The sequence below is a fragment of the Mchenga conophoros genome, linkage group LG2, assembly GCF_057382185.1.
Source record: "Mchenga conophoros isolate Kocher_MC1m ecotype Shallow Benthic linkage group LG2, M_conophoros_male_GT1.1, whole genome shotgun sequence".
NCBI lineage: Eukaryota > Metazoa > Chordata > Actinopteri > Cichliformes > Cichlidae > Mchenga > Mchenga conophoros.
In genome coordinates this window covers 4,803,082-4,815,349 of record NC_140527.1, presented here as the reverse complement: position 1 = coordinate 4,815,349, position 12,268 = coordinate 4,803,082, and the positions used below count along the sequence as shown (strand labels likewise).

Sequence of the window (12,268 nt, the reverse complement as noted above, 5' to 3'; positions counted from 1 at the left end):
TCACAAAAAGTGCTTTTTTTTTGTAGGAATGATAGAAGACATATAAGAGCCCAGAAAAGTAGATCTCCAATTAATTCCTCTTAGCTCACAGTAAAGCAAGTGAAATTAAAAAGAAAAGTCAAATATCCACCTTGACAGCTGCAGAATTAGTTACATTCTCAGGATGACTTTAAAACTCATCAGACATACTCTGCATATTCATTTCAACGATATGTAACACATTTTTGCCTGGATTTAGATCTGTGGTTTTAAGCAGCTTCAAATAAATCCTCACAATGTGCCTATAGGCTTTATGTATGTGTGTGACATGGAGGGATGGATTATGTTGAGCAATGTCCCGCTGAAAAATTAGACTTTGTTCGTTCGGTTTGATTGTTTTTTCAACCTATGATAGTCCAAATACTATGCAATGGGAAACAGAAAATATCAAGTCACATCCTACTTCTACATTAAATATTTACATAAAAGATTTCTCATTTTCAATTTTGACATATTACTTAATCAGTACACACCCAAACTACAGTACTTTTTGTGATTTTAGTCAGTTGTTAGGTGGCTTTTAGCAAAATGATGACAAAAAATGAGATATTGCAAATTTGTTTTAGAAAGATGTCTTTATAAGATGTTATATGTCCATAAACACTAAATGGGACATTTTAGACTGTCAGTAAGTGGCTGCTGGATTTACATCATCGGCGCCCCCCTGCCCTCCATCCAGGATCTGTACCTCTCAAGAACCAGGAAACGGGCAGGGAAAATCATCACAGACCCCTCACACCCTGGACACAGACTTTTTGATCTGCTGCCCTCTGGCAGACGGTACAGAAGCCTGCAGACCAGGACCACCCGACATAGGAACAGTTTCTTTCCCCTCGCCATCTCCCTTCTAAACAGTTGACCTGTCACACTGCTCCCACTGCCAGACTGCAACTGCACCTTATGCACATTCTGTAGTATTCATTCCACCTCATTTCATTTCTGTATTTTATGCATATAAGTTTAGATTAGTTATTTATAGTTGGTTTACACAGCTTTGTGTTTGTATGTGTATGTATGTGTAATGTGTATATATAGACACGTGTGTGTGTGTGTTTGATTTACATTGCTGTGCTTGAGAGCCACCATCTACCGGAACCAAATTCCTTGTATGTGTGTGCACATATACTTGGCCAATAAACACGATTCTGATTCTGATAACACATGATTCCAGTAAGACCCTTCAAGGACCTATGATGTACCAATTCTGGTTGTTCATCTCCTAATTGTGTAGCATCAAACAGAGATTCTGCATAAGATTTAATTCAAGTACAATTCAAGTTCGAATATAATAAGTGTAATGTCCTCTGCCTCTAACGCCTTGCTAGAGTCGACATTCAGACTAAACTCCTCTTCAAAATGACCACGCAGACAAGAGGGTTTGACTTCACTCCCTTTACTTAGGCCAGTTGAAGTAGGGTAAAACTGAGAAACAACATGACATGAAATGCTCTTAGAAATCATAGATGAGGAGAAATACACAATAACAGTACAATGACTTGTTTAGCCGAAAGCGTTAGCTAATTCCCTCTTTACAAACGTTTCTATTAAGCAAACACTGCAATCACATTTCTTCAAGTAGATTGTTCATTAGTAAAGATGGAACAGAATTACATACCGACAATGCCCTTAAAGACCGTCTTAAGGGAGACAAATGCCACTACAGCAGCGGACGGGAGAACGGGAGAAGTCCTTTCCCCAAACAATAACATGCGCTTTCTGATGACATCATAGAACAGAGACGGATTTGAGCACGTTACACCAGGTCATGCCAAAAGGGGGCACTAAAGAGTAACTTTCTCAGGGAAAATCTATTTAAACAGAATACGGTTACATGGTGACAGAACACTCCCCGTCTGAAACTCAGCAGGTTTCACCTATTAATATGACAAGGTCAAACACATTTCAGTCATCTGGAGGAATGAGCAAGATCATCTCATTCACGGGTCGGACGTAAAGCTTTGGTCCCTCTTTCTTAATGACCTTCACTTGCACTTTGCGCACCCTTCCGTCTTTACTGGGATACACATCGACGATGATACCTAAGGGCCAGTCGTTCCTGCTACACTGACTGTCCTTAAGAAGCACCACACTTCCTTGCTTAAGGTTTGGCCGGTCAGAAGTCCACTTTGTTCGACACTGTAGTGTTGACAGATACTGTTTCCGCCACCTGTCCCAAAATGTGTTAGACAAGCTTTGGACCCTGCGCCACTGTTGCTTCAATAGGTCTTTATGTCCAAAATCTCCTTCTGGTACTGGGCATGGACCTACTTTCTGAGTAAGCAATGAAGCCGGTGTAAGAATGAAAGGATCTGTAGGATCATTTGACACGGGCACCAATGGTCGACTGTTCACTATGGCCGAGACCTCAGCCATGAATGTTGTGAGTACCTCATGCGTGAGTTTGGAGGAGCCCATCTGAAGAAGCATCGAGTCCAGGATACGACGTGTGATGCCGATCATCCTTTCCCACGCTCCTCCCATATGAGAGGAATGTGGTGTGTTGAAGGTCCACGTACATCCGTGTTCTGACAGAAACCTCTCCATGTGTTTCCCATCAAGATTCGAGGGAATCCCCATATCCTTGCAAGCTCTGGTGAAATTAGTACCCTGGTCGGAGCGTATGCTTTTCAAAGGTCCTCGAATCGCCATAAACCTTCTGAATGAGTTTATGAAACTGGAGGCATCCAATGACTCAATTACCTCAATGTGTATAGCTCTGACACACAGACAGGTAAAGAGGACAGCCCACCTCTTACTTTCGGCGTGGCCTCCTCTCGTGCGACGGGCTGATACAGACCAGGGCCCGAACACATCAATGCCGACGTTGCTAAAGGGTGGTTCCATGCTGAGCCTGTCAGGTGGCAAGTCTGCCATCTTTTGGACTTCACACCTCCCTCTCAGCCTTCGACAAGTGACACACTCGAAAACGAGTCTATTAATGCATCTCCTGCCACCAACGATCCAGTAACCTGCAGCTCGGACAGCCCCTTCAGTGAAAAGACGTCCTTGGTGACGTACCTGCTCATGAAGGTGACGCACTATGAGAGTGGTTACGTGATGCCGTCCAGGCAGGACCAGTGGCCGTTTCTCGTGGAATCCTATTTTTGCCTCAATGAGGCGACCCCCGATCCTTAACAGCCCGTCTGAGTCAATGAAAGGATCCAGGGCAACGAGTGGGCTGCTCTTGGGAATGTTGGCGTTTGATGCAAGACACTCCAGTTCTTTCCTATAGACCTCTTGTTGAACTGCTTTGATAATGACTAGCTTACTCTGTTCAAGAATATCCCTGGTTGGGGGTGTGCTGCACTGGTGCCAACCCTCACATTTCTGAGCGACACACTCCGTTCCTTTTTTGAAGCTCTGAACAATGTGAATAAGGGTACCAAGAGCCCTTATGAGGGAACCCCAGCATGAGAAGCGATTGAACCGCCCAGAGCCGAGATGTTTGAGGACAGTGACCGACAGTGTTGTGACTTGAGGCCTGATTTCACTGTCTTGATCTGGTTCCAAAAGGTCAAACCTCTGTACCACCGGTGACGCCCCTTCAAGTCGAGACAAGAATGCCGGTCCAGAGAACCATATTGTGTTCTCAAGGTGGTCTGCTGTGATAGACCGTGAGGCGATGTCTGCGGGGTTGTCTTCTGAGCAGACATATCGCCACTGCTGTGGCGTAGTGCTTCGTCTGATCCTCTGGACTCGGTTGCTCACGTATACATAAAACCTTCTCTTCTCATTGTAGATATATCCGAGCACCACCTTACTGTCTGTGTAGTAGGTGACTGCGTCAAATACAATGTCTATTTCGGAGGTGATGACCTCAGACAGAGTTACTGCCATGACTGCTGCACAAAGCTCCAACCGAGGTATAGTATGCTCTGGACGTGGGGCCAGTTTGGCTTTACTTGCAACCAATCTAGTGCAGCATCCCCCATCTGCATCCACAGTCTTCAAGTAGGCAACGGCAGCTACTGCTTTCTCTGAGGCATCTGAGAAGACACAGAGTTCTGTTAACTTGACAGTAGATGGTGACATGTTTGAGTATGGTCGGGGGATCCTCAGATGTCTTAACTCCTGCAGAGAATCTCTCCAACTTTCCCACACCTTTTCCTTTTCTGCTGGTAATGGGGTGTCCCAATCTGAAGATTGTGAGGCCAGTTCTCGAAGCAGCAGTTTCCCTTGAATTGTCACGGGGGAGACGAATCCTAGAGGATCGTACAGGCTGTTCACCGTTGAGAGAACTCCTCGTTGAGTGAATGCCTTTCTCTCGTCCTGGACGCGGTAAGTAAAACAGTCTGAATCCAAGTCCCAGTACAGCCCAAGGCTACGCTGCATTGGTAGAGTGTCAGCAGTAAGGTCCAAATCTTTCAGGTCTGTGGCATGATCTTCACTGGGAAAGGCCTTCATGACCTCCTTGCTGTTCGAAGCCAGCTTATGCAGCCTAAGGTTAGAGCGAGCCAGCATTTTTTGAGTTCTTTTGAGCAGGTCGATAGCTGCGTCTGTTGTGGGCAAGGACTTAAACCCGTCATCTACGTAAAAGTCACGAGTGACAAACTGTTCTACGTCCTCCCCATACTCCTTCCGGCCTTCCTGTGCTGCACGTCTAAGACAGTAGATAGCCACAGCCGGCGAAGGACTATTTCCAAAGACGTGCACGTTCATACGGAACTCCATAATCTCTTTCTCTGGGTTGTTCTCTTTAAACCAGAGGAACCTGAGGAAGTTCCGGTCTTCAGGACGCACCTTGAAACAATGAAACATCTGTTGCACGTCCACAGTGAAGGCGATCTGTTCTTTCCGAAACCGAAGGAGGACTCCTACTAGGGTGTTGTTGAGGTCTGGTCCCGTTAGGAGTACTTGGTTCAGAGACAAACCTTTGTGCTGGGCACTGGAGTCGAAGACGACTCTTATTTGGGAGGGCTTCTTGGGATGGTAAACCCCAAAACAAGGTAGGTACCAATGCTCCTCATTAGGCTTCAGAGGTGGGGCTTCTTCAGCGTGCCCATTCTGAAAGATCTTTGCCATGAACGAGACAAACTCTTCCTTCATTTTAGGCTTCCTTCTGAAGGACCGCTGTAGAGATTTGAGACGTTCAAGTGCTTGCTCGTGGTTATGAGGGAGCTTTGGTCGTAGAGATCTGAAAGGCAGGGGAGCCACCCACCTGTTTTCTTGGTCCTTATAGACCTCTTGCTCCATGATGTGGATGAACTGTCCGTCCTCGATTGAAGGAGCTTCTTTGTCGTCGTCCTTTGTTGTCTGGAACACATTACAGTCTAAGGTGGCCCATTTCTCACTAGCAGGGAGATGTTTGCATGTTAGGGGAAATGAAGGGGAGCTACCACTACTATACTTCTCTTTTACATAGTAATCGTTTGGGCATGGCTGAAAGAGAGAAGGACGTCCATTTTTCAGTACGTTAGTGTAGCAAGAGCTGATAACCGTAGGTCTGTGGACATCTCCAATGCACACATCTCCTACAATAACCCAACCCAGATCCAACTTCTGGGCATAGGGTGCGTTTTGTGGGCCATTCACTTGTCTTCTGACCTTATGAACTCTGATGATATCTCTGCCTAACAAGAGCAGGATGGAAGCTTGGGAGTCCAGCTTTGGAATGTGTTTTGCAAGGGCCTTCAAATGACTGTGGTTTAATGCTACCTCTGGTGTTGGTATTTCTGCGCGGTTATTTGGGATCTCGTTGCATTCAATCAGTGACGGCAAAGAGAGTGTGACACTCCCGTTAATGGGTTCGATCACAAAGCCACGTGCTTGTCTGCCTTCTGTCTCTTGTGTTCCGGCACATGTCTTCAAAGTGTATGGTGAAGGAGGCCCTGCAATGTTGAATAGGTCGAAAAACTCGGTACGTGCAAGTGATCTGTTGCTCTGATCATCTAATATTGTGTATACCGTAACTGCAGCTTCAGGGCAGTCGGTTGGGTACACCCTGGTCAGACATATTTTTGAGCAGGAACGCCCTGCGGAATAATTTCCGCAGACCTCAGTACATGCTGTGGAAACATCACCTTCATTCAGGTTGGAATTTCCCTCCCCGCCCTGATCTGGTGCGGAATGTGCTGTGTTGGTGGACCATGGGGCAGATCCAGGGTGGAGGGCTGCAATGTGGCTCTTGCTTCCACACTCTGAGCAGGAGATGTCGTCTTCACAATTCCTTGCCAAATGTGTGGCTCTGCAGCACCTGTAACATATTCCGTACCTTTTTAAGAGTGCTTTCCTTTCTTCCATTGGCTTCTCTCTAAACCCGCGACACCTGGGTAAGGGGTGGGGTTTGTTGTGTAGCGGGCAGCGCTCTGCTGGATCATCTCTAGTGGATGACTCGCTTCCAGATTGGGTGCAAAACGATGCAGTCCTTGTACTGTTGAAAAGGGGCCGAGGATCCGGCGAGACCCTCGTTTTAAAAACTGCCACAGCTTTGTGACCTTCGGCTTTAGACGATTGCTTACTGCCTAATAACTCACTACTGTATGCTGTCTGTGTGAGGCCAGGGTCGTTGCGCATCCGTGCTTCCCGACACACAAAGTCTACAAAGAAACCGAATGGGGGATAGGGAGCCCCGCGATCTTCTTTGTACTTAAAGCCTAAAGAAAGCCATTTTTCCTGGAGATAAAATGGCAGCTTCTGGACGACAGGGGTAACACCACGAGGGGTATCCAGATAACTAAGCCCAAGCAAGTCACCATCTTCTTTGGCAGCCTGTATCTCCGACAGCAAGTCTCCCAGCTCTCTTAGTTTACGACCATCTCTGTTTGGAATCTTGGGAAAGTTGTCTAATCTTTTCAAAAAGGCACCCTCGATGACCTCTGGTGCACCGTAGCACTCATTAAGCCTGTCCCACATAGCTCTGAGTCCGTTAGCTGGTTGGTTCGCATACACGGATCGTATTCGTCTGGCATGTTCAGCTGAGTCCTTACCTAGCCATTTCACGAGGAGGTCAAGCTGTTCACTTGGTGAGAGGTTGAGACCTCTGATGGCATTCATAAACGATGCTTTCCAGGCTCTGTAGCATTCGGGACGGTCGTTGAAGTGAAGGAGCCCTGTAGTCACCAGTTCACGTCGAGCCATAAATCTAACAAGGTCTGACATGTTCTGCTCCATTTCTAGTGGAGTGTACAGTGGGCCCCTTTCCCGGCATGTGGTCTCATGTGGGTGACCGGAGTTGTCTGGGGTTGTGATATACGCCGCGCCGGTGTAGCCGCTGTCCAGAGGCTGTCGTGCATAATTGACCGTTGGTTCTTGTTTAGGGGTGTAGGTCTCACTTTGATCAGCTTTGCCTGGGAAATGATCCTTTAGATTTGCTATTATGGGTGTGGTTTGGGTTTGGATGTGTGGTGTCGCAACTGGCTTGAGGCTTGGTCGAAAATGTACATCAGATCCTGGCGTAAAGATCTTGGAGTAGGAGTCTATGGTCGGTGAATGCTGAAGGAGTTTCGTCTCCGTGTTATCATTGGAGGTTTCTAGAATGGGCGTGGTTTGGCTGCCGTGTGAGGCACCCTTCACATATTCTCTTGTGCGCGTTACTGGGTCGTCAGCAGGAACATCTATCTCACTAAGACCCTCGCCATCATCTTGGATCGCTGCAGCCTCCAAAACTTCTGCTTTTGCTTCTGCAGCTGCAGCCCTTTTTTCCATGCGTACTTTATCTAATGACGCTTCAAGACGTATTTTTCGAAGCTGCATAGAAGCTTCCAGTTCCGCTTGCTGCAGCTTCAGATCGTTCTCTTTATCCACAAATGCTGCTTCAGCCTTAGCCGCCTCAGCTTCTGCACGTGCTTGTGCAGCGGCTGCCTTACTTGCAGCTGAGCTCCTGGTATGCCTGGAGGAGCCAGATATATTAGATCTGGTTTTCATTGATGCGCTGGTTCTCTGCGACATGTTGCTGTCGATTGGATTTCTTCCTACATCTGAGCTGTTTCCGGAGGATAGCTCTAATTGCTGTCCAGTTCCCCACGAGACTGGTCTTTGAGAGGCTGTCGTTTTACTGTAATGTCCTCTGCCTCTAACGCCTTGCTAGAGTCGACATTCAGACTAAACTCCTCTTCAAAATGACCACGCAGACAAGAGGGTTTGACTTCACTCCCTTTACTTAGGCCAGTTGAAGTAGGGTAAAACTGAGAAACAACATGACATGAAATGCTCTTAGAAATCATAGATGAGGAGAAATACACAATAACAGTACAATGACTTGTTTAGCCGAAAGCGTTAGCTAATTCCCTCTTTACAAACGTTTCTATTAAGCAAACACTGCAATCACATTTCTTCAAGTAGATTGTTCATTAGTAAAGATGGAACAGAATTACATACCGACAATGCCCTTAAAGACCGTCTTAAGGGAGACAAATGCCACTACAGCAGCGGACGGGAGAACGGGAGAAGTCCTTTCCCCAAACAATAACATGCGCTTTCTGATGACATCATAGAACAGAGACGGATTTGAGCACGTTACACCAGGTCATGCCAAAAGGGGGCACTAAAGAGTAACTTTCTCAGGGAAAATCTATTTAAACAGAATACGGTTACATGGTGACAGAACAATAAGATTCAATTTAAAAGATGTGATTGTCATGTCAGAATGAAATATTTTTAGAACCATTTGTTTTCCCATATGCAAGATTTTTACCATCTTTTCGATTACAGTTTGACCGGTTTCTACTAATAAAGTTTGACTAATCATTTCTATAATGATATTAACACCCAGTGATGGTATATGAATACAATTTCATATTAATCACCATAATGAGGGATTTCAAAGAAATGATGAAGGCAGTACAGTGTGCAGATGAGCAGTGTGACAGCTGATTTATAATTCAGATTTCGTGAGATTAAAGACAGAACAGAGGAAAAAAGTTGGATAACTTTATTTTTAATTATTCATACAGATGGAATTATTCCTCTCATAATATTGTCACTCTCTGGAGAAGACTCATCCAAATTTAATAATGGAGCAAGAGATAACCCTTTGGCTTAATTCAGTGCCTGTAAGTGTTTAGAGACTGTAGCTCCATTATACGCCTGAATGTTTTCATTTGTCTTACCTTGTTGGACACAAGGGGCAGTTTCTAAATTTTAAAATAGAGTTTTTGTTTATGTTTTTGGATTCTGTGCATTATTATTTATTGGTATTTCAGTGTTGTTTTTTGTAGCCATGGTGACAAAATGAAATTGTTGGACTGATGGCAAAATTAATGGAAAAAGATGATTGTACTGAATTATCTTTTTGATATTTATCATATTGATAACTCATATTTTAGACATTTTTTTTTCTTAAGAAGTAACTTAATTACTTTTCATGTTGCCTTTTATCTAATGTAGCAGAAAAAAAGGTCACAGTTTGACATAACATGAATATTTTTGTTCTGCCTATGACACTATTGTTAACCTGTCAAAAACACATTACTATAGATAAACCCATTCCTATTTGTGTTTTTACCAACATGTATTTTAGAAATGTTAAATATAAAAGGTAGTAGGTACAATGAAACAGCATAAAAGGCCTGAAGGTTTTGCGCCAAGCTCATAAGAAAAAATGTATAACAAACATGTCTGGAAAAAATATATATGTTTAGTATATTTATATTGAATATAACAAACAAACAAAAACAAAACAATCACCAGCAACGGATTTCCCTTCATTATGTGCTTGCACTGATGAGTATATACTGATGTGCTGAAAACCTTGCTGGATGTTCTGCATGGTAGCATAATGTAGACAACATCTTTTCTTCACTAAGGAGTGTCCCCAGCAACCATTACAGCAACAGTTAGTAGTCCTTAAAAATGCACTTTAAAAACTAAAGAGTACGACAGAGAGAGTATACTTTAAATATATATGAGTAGAATGTCTATGGCTGTATTTAGGGAGCATAACAGTTAGTGTACTCTTCTCTTCCCCTTGCCTTTTTTTGATCTTTAAAGTTCCTGCTTCAACAGATGGCAACCACTGGTCTAGTTCTAAAGGGAGACAGCCTTTCTACCCTCTATCTTTCTTTAAGGACAAAAGGGACTTTTTTTTGCTTCCCCAGGGCTACAGCTTGCTCCCCTGCCAATCACGAATCAGTGATTGAATTAGTGCCAGGTCCGCTAGCTGGTGCTTCCGCTGCACGACAGACAGATCCAGAGTAGAGATTAGGCGAGTGTGAAGTTCACACTACTTCAGAACTCCTCACATGCATCTCTTTCTCCCAAGCTCTCAAAGGCACCTCAGAGAAAGAGAGCTCTTGCCTGACAGGCCCTGAATCACCCAGCCTGTGCAGAATGCAAACTAGGCAGATGCCCATGTCTTCCTTCCTATCTCTCTAAGAAAAAGAAAAAAAACACAAATGCTATATTTAGGATTCAGTAGCAGTTCCCATGCAATTTCTAAAGAGTTCTTGGAGTTGGCAAGATAAGAATACACACAAACTAGCCTATAGCAGAAGTATGTCAGTATCACTGGTAATATCTAGTCTTTGGAATATTTTGTGTAAAACTGACTGGAATAATAATGTCCTTTAATCAGAGATGGGTAATTAACTATATTCCTTATCCATATTCCTGACCTCTAGTCTTGAGTTTATTGCTGCTGATGAGGACATTGTGAACAAAACAGAATCTCCACTCTCCAAACCAGCCTGGAGGAGGTTTTGCAGATGTTTAAATCCAATGTCACACAGCCAAGTGTGGTGGAGATATCATGCTGAGAGTGCAAAAGAGAAATGCTTTGGAGAGCAAACTAACAGAACAGCCTCCAGCTTAACAAACAATTTAGGCAGCATCACTTCAATAATCTACAATGGCTCTCCCTGTTCATTTCCATTCCTCAAAACGAAAACAGAGCCTTGTCTTTCATGTCCACTGCCTGACTTCTCTTTAACAAGAGAAGTACAACAAAGCAAATACAACTGTGAGTTACGTAAGCTAAGTTGGAGAAAGAGGTACTTCATTTGACAATGTGTGGACAGTATAATTACAAAGTAGTGGGCTGATCATAAAACTAATTTCAGAACCAAATGGATAGAACCTAAGCACATTTTTCAAGACTAATAAAATGATAAAAGATCCCTTTGATTAAAAGTTTTTACGCAATTAACCCATCTGGAGCGCAGAATGACTCAAAATCCCTGAAATGTACATGTCAACGCATTTCGGGCAGTTTGTCCAAAGTTTGTCCATTCTGCGCTACTGATGGGTTAAATGCATTAAAAAAAATGTATTGTGATAACACGTTAACACGTTTCTCAGATACCATCTTAGTTGAGTAATTGATGATGTTGATTTCTTGTGATTAAAACATTCTTACTTGTAGGATTTTTCAGTGAATGTTGCCTGCTTATTGTACTTCATACTGGTTCCTAGATTTCACACAGTGAAAAAAAACATTCTTCTATTCAATTTGCAATTGTAATTATTTAGCTGGAGCTGTCAAGAGAAGGACAAGTAGTGTTGTTTTTTTTTATTTCTATAAATTAGAAAAATACAAAAGAGAAATAATTGCTTCAAACACACTGTTAATATAAACATCTACATTAGAAATGATCATACAGACAGCTGTACTGGCGGTCTTATCATTTGCCATTCTTGAATGGCAAATGATAATCACATTTTATCCCATCAGCTATGGGTAATGTGATACTAGCCAGGATCCCATTATCATCATAGTTATTATCGACCACTAACTGTGCAAGCACTACAAACACAGTCTTACTGTCTGCCCAAGTGTGGTTTTTTTGAGCCAAATGGAGAGGGTGAGAAAAGAAAGAGAGAACAGTACTTTTAAAAGGCTTTTACTGGAAGCATTTTCCGTATTAAATCATTACATATCTGTGTTCACAACAAGTCTTCAAGAAAAAAGTGAGTATGAAGACAAAAGAAAGAAATGCAGGGTCTACAGACCAACCACGTCAGGCAGCACTGCAAAAAGGGTCTTAAAGTATATCGCTTACTTAACTACTCATTTCTGACTTGTATAATTTATCAAAGACAATCAAGCATTTTAGTTGTAACGTGTGGGCAATGATTGAGTGGTCTGATTTTGTTATTTGACTGTTAATGCTACTACCAATTCCACATGACCCTTCAGTAGAATGAATCTTTGTAGAGCCATGAGACTGTAGTAATTGAAAAACATTTGCTGACACTAAACATGCTCTGACCTTCAGTCACTTCAGTGCATACTGTATGAAATCAAAAAATAAAAGCTCTTGCCGTGCAGTATACTTTAATCATTGCAGTGGCACCT

At 43.3% G+C, this 12,268-nt stretch overlaps 1 protein-coding gene and 2 long non-coding RNA genes across 4 annotated transcripts in view; 1 reads left to right on the top strand and 2 right to left on the bottom strand.

Moving 5' to 3' along the window:
- The window catches only part of lingo2 (leucine rich repeat and Ig domain containing 2), a 222,081-nt gene that overhangs the window by 153,899 nt on the left and 55,914 nt on the right, over nucleotides 1-12,268 (top strand). The gene's annotated exons all lie outside the window — the stretch shown is intronic.
- Nucleotides 1,417-1,773, bottom strand: LOC146581569 (uncharacterized). Its single transcript, XR_014888551.1, has 2 exons — nucleotides 1,655-1,773; nucleotides 1,417-1,461 (listed from the first exon to the last, which is right to left on the bottom strand). It is a non-coding gene; the product is annotated as an uncharacterized LOC146581569 (long non-coding RNA).
- LOC146581568 (uncharacterized) lies at nucleotides 8,118-8,474 on the bottom strand. The gene is made up of 2 exons (XR_014888550.1): nucleotides 8,356-8,474; nucleotides 8,118-8,162 (listed from the first exon to the last, which is right to left on the bottom strand). It is a non-coding gene; the product is annotated as an uncharacterized LOC146581568 (long non-coding RNA).